Source organism: Streptopelia decaocto, assembly GCF_964273445.1.
Source record: "Streptopelia decaocto genome assembly, contig: HAP1_SCAFFOLD_782, whole genome shotgun sequence".
Classification (NCBI taxonomy): domain Eukaryota; kingdom Metazoa; phylum Chordata; class Aves; order Columbiformes; family Columbidae; genus Streptopelia; species Streptopelia decaocto.
In genome coordinates, this window is record NW_028115884.1 from 25,001 (window position 1) to 34,109 (window position 9,109).

The window sequence follows — 9,109 nt, forward strand, 5'->3', positions numbered from 1 at the left end:
GCAGTGGGTGCAGCGCCTGCAGTGCTTGCAGCGTGTGCAGTGTCTGCAGTGCTTGCAGGGTTTGCACTGTTTGCAGTGTCTGCAGTGCCTGCAGTGTCTGCAGCATGTGTGATGAGTGCAGTGGGTGCAGTGTGTGCAGTGTGCACTGTTTGCAGCATGTGCAGTGTCCGCAGTGCTTGCAGGGTTTGCAGTGCCTGCAGTGCTCACAGGGTTTGCACTGTCTGCAGTGCCTGCAGCGTGTGCAATGAGTGCAGTGGGTGCAGTGTCTGCAGTGCTTGCAGCGTGTGTGTTGAGTGCAGTGGGTGCAGTGGGTGCAGTTTGCACTGTTTGCAGTGTGTGCAGTGTCCGCAGTGCTTGCCCGGTTTGTAGTGCCTGCAGTGCTTGCGGGGTTTGCAGCGTGTGCAGTGCCTGCAGTGCTCGCAGGGTTTGCACTGTCTGCAGTGCCTGCAGCATGTGTGATGAGTGCAGTGGGTGCAGTGTGCACTGTTTGCAGCGTGTGCAGTGTCCGCAGTGCTTGCAGGGTTTGCACAGTTTGCAGTGTCTGCAGCGCCTGCAGCATGTGTGATGAGCTCAGTGGGTGCAGTGGGTGCAGTTTGCACTGTTTACAGCGTGTGCAGTGTCTGCAGTGCTTGCGGGGTTTGCAGTGTCTGCACCGTTTGCAGCCTGGGCAGTGTGTGCAGTGGCTGCAGTGGCTGCAGTGCTTGCAGTGGGTGCAGTGTCTGTGGTGTATGGCATGTGCAGTGTCTGCAGCACCTGCAGTGCTTGCAACGTTTGTGGCATTTGCAGCGTCTGCAGCGTGCAGTGTGTGCAGTGTGTGCAGTGTGTGCAGTGTGTGCAGTGGATGCAGTGTCTGCAGTGTCTGCAGTGGGTGCAGTGGGTGCAGTGGATGCAGTGGGTTCAGTGTGCAGTGGATACAGTGGATGCAGTGTGTGCAGTGGATGCAGTGTGTGCAGTGTCCATGCTGTACAGCATGCACAGCGTTTGCAGTGTGCGCAGTGTTTGCGCTCTGTGCAGATGCTGCAGTGCTCGCAGCGCCCGCTGCTTGCACGGTGTGCGCTGTCTGCAGCATGTGCAGTGGATGCAGTGTCTGGATGCAGTGTCTGCAGTGTGCAGTGGATGCAGTGGGTGCAGTGGATGCAGTGGGTGCAGTGGGTTCAGTGGGTGCAGTGGATGCAGTGGGTTCAGTGGGTGCAGTGGATGCAGTGGGTGCAGTGGGTGCAGTGGGTGCAGTGGGTTCAGTGGGTTCAGTGGGTGCAGTGGATGCAGTGGGTGCAGTGTCTGCAGTGTGCAGTGGATGCAGTGGGTGCAGTGGATGCAGTGGCTGCAGTGTGCAGTGGGTGCAGTGGGTGCAGTGTCTGCAGTGTGCAGTGGATGCAGTGGGTGCAGTGGATGCAGTGGGTTCAGTGTGCAGTGTGTGCAGTGTGTGCAGTGTGCAGTGGATACAGTGGATGCAGTGGATGCAGTGGGTTCAGTGTGCAGTGTGTGCAGTGTGTGCAGTGTGCAGTGGATACAGTGGATGCAGTGGGTGCAGTGGATGCAGTGGGTTCAGTGTGCAGTGGGTGCAGTGTGTGCAGTGTGTGCAGTGTGTGCAGTGGGTGCAGTGGGTGCAGTGTCTGCAGTGTGCAGTGGATGCAGTGGGTGCAGTGGGTGCAGTGGGTGCAGTGGGTGCAGTGGGTGCAGTGTTCACAGCGTGTGCAACACGTGCCATGCCTGCGGGTGTGCAACATGCACGTGTGTCTGCAGCGCCTGCGTGTGTGCAAGATGCTCCGCGTGCACACGTGTGCAACATGCTCGCGTGTGTGCAGCGTCTGCCGTGCGTGCAACACGCTCAGTGCGTGCACAGCGCCCACAGCACGTCTGTGCGCAGCGCACGCGACACGGGCAGCGCGCACACGTGTGCACACGTGTGCACACGCAGCGTGTGTGCAGCGTGTGTGCAGTGTGTGTGCAGTGTGTGCGCAGTGCGTGCACATGCAGTGTCTGCAGGGCGTTTGGCATGTGCAATGTGGTCAGTGTGCACACGTGTGTGCGCAACACGTTAGGTGTGCAACGTCTGCAGTGTGTTTGGCATGTGCAATGCGGTCAGTGTGCACCCGTGAGTGTGTGTGCAACGCGTTAGGTGTGCACAGAGGTGTGTGACGTCTGCAGCGTGTTTGGCGTGTGCAATGCGGTCAGTGTGCACACGTGTGTGTGCAATGTGTTAAGTGTGCATGGGTGTGCAATGTCTGCAGCGTGTTTGGCGTGTCAATACAGTCACTGTGCACACGTGTGTGTGGGGTGTGTGTGCAACGCGTTAAGTGTGCGACGTCTGCAGCGTGTTTGGCATGTGCAATGCGGTCAGTGTGCACACACGTGTGTGTGAGTGTGTGTGCAACGCGTTAGGTGTGCATGGGTGTGCGATGTCTGCAGCATGTTTGGCGTGTGCAATGTGGTCAGTGTGCACATGTGTGTGTAAGGGGGTGTGCAACGCGTTAGGTGTGCACACGGGTGTGCGATGTCTGCAGCTTGTTTGGTGTGTGCAATGCGGTCACTGTGCACACGTGTGTGTGAGTGTGTGTGCAATGCATTAAGTGTGCATGGGCGTGTGACGTCTGCAGCATGTTTGGTGTGGCAATGCGGTCAGTGTGCACACGTGTGTGTAAGGGGGTGTGTGTGCAACGCGTTAAGTGTGCATGGGTGTGCAATGTCTGCAGTGTGTGCAATGCAGTCAGTGTGCACACGTGTGTGGGGGGTGTGTGCAACGCGTTAAGTGTGCATGGGTGTGCAATGTCTGCAGCGTGTTTGGCGTGGCAATGCAGTCAATGTGCACACGTGTGTGTGCAACGCGTTAATTGTGCATGGGTGTGCGATGTCTGCAGCGTGTTTGGTGTGGCAATGCGGCCAGTGTGCACACGTGTGTCTGGGGTGTGTGTGCAACGCGTTAGGTGTGCGCACAGGTGTGCGATGTCTGCAGCGTGTTTGGCGTGTGCAATGCGGTCCGTGTGCACACGCGTGTGCAATGCAATGTCTGCAATATGTCGATGCGTGTGCAACAGTCTCAGCCTCTGCATGTGTGTGTGTTCAGGGCCGGCAGCGTGTGCAACACACAGGCAGCGTGCACACGTGTGTGCAACACACAGGCAGCGTGCACACGTGTGTGCAACACACAGGCAGTGTGCGCACACGTGTGCAACACGTAGTGCGTGCAACGCGGGCACCGTGTGCAGCATCTGCGACACACTTGGCGTGCAGAACATGGGCAGCACATACACGTGTGCACACATGTGTGTGCAACAAGCTCAGTGTGTGTGTCTGTATGCACACGCATGTGCGTGTAGTGTGTCTGTGTGTGTGCGCACATGTATTTGTGCAGCATGCCTGTGTGCACATGTGTGTGTCTGCACACGCATGTGGGCAGCGTGTCTGCGTGTGTGCACATGCAGTGTGTCTGTGTGCACACGCGTGTGCGTGCAGTTGGTGTGTATATGCACACACACGTGCATGCAGTGTCTGTGTGTGCGATGTGTGTGTGCACAGGCACGTGTATGTGTATGCACACACTTGTGCGTGCAGCATGTCCGTGTGTGCACAGATGTGCATGTGTGCACGTGTGTTTGCACACGCGTGCTTGTGCTGCGCGTCTGTATGCATATGCATGCGTGTGCAACGTGTCTGTGCACACGTGTGTGCGTGAGGCGTGTGTGCACACGTGTATGTGTGCGTGTGTCTGTGTGCACACATGTGCGTGGGTGTCTGTGTGCACATGCACGTGCATGTAGCGTCTGTTTGCACACGTTTGTGCACACGTGTGCACATGCATGTGCATGTAGCGTGTCTGTGTGCACACGTGTGTCTGTGTGCACACGTGTCTGTGTGCACATGCATGTAGCATGTCTGTCTGTGTGTGCATGTAGCGTGTCCATGTTCACACGTGTGTCTGTGTGTGCACACGTGTCTCTGTGTGTGTGCACGTAGCGTGTCCATGTGCACACGTGTGTCTGCGTGTGTGCATGTCCATGTAGCATGTCCATGTTCACACGTGTGTCTGTGTGTGCATTTAATGTGTCCATGTTCACACGTGTGTGTGCATGTAGCGTGTCCATGTGCACACGTGTGTCTGCGTGTGTGCACGTGTGTGTGCATGTCCATGTAGCGAGTCCATGTGCACACGCGTGTCTGCGTGTGTGCACACGTGTCTGTGTGTGTGCATGTAGCGTGTCCATGTTCACACGTGTGTGTGCATGTGTGCACATGTGTGTCTGTGTGTGTGCATGTAGTGTGTCCGTGTGCACACGTGTGTCTGTGTGTGTGTGCACATGTGTGTCTGTGTCTGTATGCACATGCATGTAGCATGTCTGTGTGTGTGCACGTAGTGTGTCCATGTTCACACGTGTGTGTGCATGTGTGCACACATGCGTCTGTGTGTGCACGTAGTATGTCTGTGTGTGTACGTGTGTCTGTGTGCGCACACGTGTGTCTGTGTGTGTGCACATGTGTGTCTGTGTGTGTGCACATGTGTGTCTGTGTCTGTATGCACACGCATGTAGCATGTCTGTGTGTGTGCATGTAGCGTGTCCATGTTCACACGTGTCTGTGTGTGTGCACATGCATGTAGCATGTCCATGCGCACACGTGTGTCTCTGTGTGTGTGCATGTAGCGTGTCCGTGTGCACACGTGTGTGTGTGCAGGTAGAGTGTCCATGTGCACACGTATGTCTGTGTGTGCACACATGTAGCGTGTCCATGTTCACACGTGTCTGTGTGTGCGCACACACGTGTCCATGTTCACACGTGTGTGTGTATGTGTGCATGTAGCGTGTCCATGTTCACACGTGTGTCTGTGTGTGCGCACACACGTGTCCATGTTCACACGTGTGTCTGTGTGTGTGTGCATGTAGCGTGTCCATGTTCACACGTGTGTCTGTGTGTGCACACATGTAGCGTGTCCATGTTCACACGTGTGTCTGTGTGTGCGCACACACGTGTCCATGTTCACACGTGTGTCTGTGTGTGTGTGCATGTAGCGTGTCCATGTTCACACGTGTGTCTGTGTGTGCACACACGCGTGTCCATGTTCACACGTGTGTCTGTGTGTGCGCACACGTGTGTCCATGTTCACACGTGTGTCTGTGTGTCTTTGTGTGCGCACACGTGTGTCCATGTTCACACGTGTGTCTGTGTGTGTGCATGTAGCGTGTCCATGTTCACACGTGTGTCTGTGTGTGTGTGCACACGCGTGTCCACGTTCACACGTGTGTCTGTGTGTGTGCACACGCGTGTCCACGTTCACACGTATGTCTCTGTGTGTGCGCACGTAGCATGTCCATGTTCACACGTGTGTGTGCATGTGCATGCAGCATGTCTCTGTGTGTGTGTGCACATGCATGTGCATGTAGCGTGTCCATGTTCACACGTGTGTCTGTGTATGTGCATGTAACGTGTCCATGTTCACACGTGTGTGTGTGTGTGCAGGTAGCGTGTCCATGTTCACACGTGTGTGTATGTAGCGCGTCCATATTCACACGTGTGTCTGTGTGTGCATGTGCATGTGGCATGTCCATGTTCACACGTGTGTCTATGTGTGTGTGCACGTAGCATGTCCATGTGCACACGTATGTCTGTGTGTGTGCGCACACATGTGTCCATGTTCACACGTGTGTCTCTGTGTGTGTGTGCATGTAGCGTGTCCATGTTCACACGTGTGTCTCTGTGTGTGTGCACACGCATGTCCATGTTCACACGTATGTCTCTGTGTGTGTGTGCATGTAGCGTGTCCATGTTCACATGTGTCTGTGTGTGTGCACGTAGCGTGTCCATGTTCACACGTGTGTCTGTGTGTGTGCGCACACGCGTGTCCATGTTCACACGTGTGTCTGTGTGTGTGCACACGCGTGTCCATGTTCACACGTGTGTCTCTGTGTGTGTGTGCATGTAGCGTGTCCATGTTCACATGTGTCTGTGTGTGTGTACGTAGCGTGTCCATGTTCACACGTGTGTCTGTGTGTGCGCACACGCGTGTCCATGTTCACACGTGTGTCTGTGTGTGTGCACACGCGTGTCCATGTTCACACGTATGTCTCTGTGTGTGTGCGCACGCGTGTCCACGTTCACACGTATGTCTCTGTGTGTGTGCACACGTGTCCATGTCCACACATGTCTGTGTGTGTGCACACGCGTGTGCACGCTCACACGTGTATCTGCACACCCGCTTGTTCCACGTGCCCACCCCCCGGGTGCCGCGGGGCTCAGGGTGCTCTGGGGGTCCCGGGGGGGGCTCCGGGTGCTCTGGGGGTTCCGGGGTGGGGGGGGCGGGGGGGGTGGGGGTGCAGGCGGGTCAGTGCATTCGGGGTCGTTGGGGGGGGGGCGTCTAGCGCTACTCTGGCATCATCCCTGATATTCGTCGCTATGAAGATACTGGGTTCAAATGTACCTGATCCCTGGTTAATGAGTGACTAGGATTGCTCCGGACAGGAAACACCATGCACGACGTTAATTACGTTAATTATTGCTCTAGAGGTTCCGAACCGGACTCCTACGGAGAGATATTGCCCTGGGACACACTATCTACAGTTTGGCAACTCAACGGTTTCGCTCGTTCGGCTCCAAAGAAAAGAAAAGCGTCCAAAAATTGGCATAGATGGAAATACTGGGGGGGGGGGGCGGTTTTTTGCATGCAGAGTCCCCGGGGGGGGGAGGGGCGCCCCGGGGGGGGGGTGGGGAACACCCCCCCCTCCCCCTCCCCCTCCGCCTCCCGTCAGTCCCTCCCAAAAGTGACAAAGACTTTGGCATCGCTGGGGGGGGAGGGGAGGAGGGGGAGGGGGCGGCGCCAAAATCCCGCGGGGGGGGGGTGGTGGGGGGGAAGGGGGAGGGGCCCGGTGGGGCCGTTTGTGCTCTCGGGGAGGGCGCCCCTGGGTGACCCCCCCCCCCACACTGGGTGGGGGGCGCCCCCTGGTAGGGGGGGGAGGCAGGGCGCCCCCTTTGTGGGGGGGGTCTTGGGGGAGACCCCCCCCGGGTTGGGGTTCCCCTCCCCCGGGTTGGGGGGGGGTACCCGTGTAAGGTTGGGGAGGTACCCGGAGGGGGCACCCTAAAGGGTGGGGGGTCCCCAGGGTGGGGGTGCCCGGGGGGGTCCCCACAATTGGGGGTCCCCAGGCAGAGGTACTGCAGCGGGGGGGGTGCCGGGGTACCCCAAAACTGCCCGGGCATCGCTGTGCCGTGCGGGGGGGCTTATTGCGGGGGGGGGGACCCCGAAGGGGGGTCCCTGCAAAGTGGGGGGGGGGGGGGTCACCCTGATGTTGGGGTGCAGCACAGGGCTGGGGCACCCATGCAAAGTGGGGGGACCCTGGTTTTGGGGGCATTGGAGGGGTTGGGGTGCCCATGCATTGGGGGGGGTCACCCTGATTTTGGGGTGCACCACGGGGTCAAGGCACCCATGCGGGGGAGGGGACGCCCTGGGTTGGGCTATGGCGTGAGGGGGGGCACCCATGCATTGGGGGGGGTCACCCTGATCTTGGGGTGCACCACAGGCCTGGGGCACCCATGGAAGGATGAGGGGTCACCTTGACCTTGGGGTGCAGCACAGGGTCGTGGCACCCATGCAAGGGGGGGGGTCACCCCATGTTGGGGTGCACCATAGGACCAGGGCACCCACAGAAAGATGTGGGGGTCACCTTGATCTTGGGGTGCACCCCAGCGCTGGGGCACCCACCAAAGGATGGGTGGGGGGGTCACCCTGATCTTGAGGTGCACCAGGGGGTCAAGGCACCCATGCAAGGAGCGGGGGGGGATCACCCCAATCTTGGGGTGCACCACAAGACCAGCCCCCCCACGCGTGGGGCCATCACCCTGATCTTGGGGTGCAACCACAGGGTCGTGGCATAAAAAGGGGGGGTGACCGCATGGTTGGGGTCATGCAATGGGGGGGGGGGGTCACCCTGATCTTGGGGTGCACCACATGGCTGGGGCACCCATGGAAGGATGAGGGGGTCACCCTGCATTAGTCTATTGCATGAGATAGGGGTGCCCATGCCGGGGGGGGGGGGGTCACCCTGATCTGGGGGTGCACCAGGGGGTCAAGACACCCACACCTGGGGTCATCGCCCTGATCTTGGGGTGCACCACAGGGCTGGGACACCCACAGAAGGATCAGGGGGGTCCCCCTGATCTTGGGGTGCACCCCAGGGCTGGGACACCCACGGAAGGACATGGGGGTCCCCCTGATCTTGGGGTGCACCCCAGGGCTGGGACACCCACGGAAGGACATGGGGGTCCCCCTGATCTTGGGGTGCACCCCAGGGCTGGGGCACCCACGGAAGGACCAGGGGGGTCATCCTGATCTTGGGGTGCACCCTAGGGCTGGGACACCCACAGAAGGACATGGGGGTCCCCCTGATCTTGGGGTGCACCCCAGGGCTGGGGCACCCACGGAAGGACCAGGGGGTCACCCTGGATTAGTCTATTGCATGAGATAGGGGCGCCTATGTGGGGGGGGTTCCCCGATCTTGGGGTGCACCACAGGGCTGGGACACCCACGGAAGGACGTGGGGGTCACCCTGATCTTGGGGTGCACCTCAGAGTCACGGCACCCATACAAAAAGGGGGGTGACCCCATGGTTGGGGTCATGCAAGGGGGAGGGGGGGGTCCCCCTGATCTTGGGGTGCACCACGGGCTAGGACACCCACTGAAGGACATGGGGGTCACCCTGGATTAGTCTATTGCATGAGATAGGGGCGCCCATGCGGGGTGGGGGGGCGGTGTCACCCTGATCTGGGGGTGCACCACAAGGCTGGGGGGTCACCTTGGTCTTGGGGTGCACCACAGGGCTGGGGCACCCACAGAAGGATGTGGGGGGTCACCCTGACCTTGGGGTGCACCACGGGCTCAAGGCACCCATGCAAAGGGGGTCCCCTGATCTCGGGGTGCACCACAGGGCTGGGGGGTCCCCTGGTCTTGGGGTGCACCCCAGGGCTGGGACACCCATGGAAGGATCAGGGGCTCACCTTAGATTAGTCTATTGCATGAGATAGGGGTGGCCACATTGGGGGGGCATTCACCTTGGGGTGCACCACGGGCTCAAGGCCCCCATGCAAAGGGGGTCACCCAAATCTTGGGGTGCACCCCAGGGCTGGGACA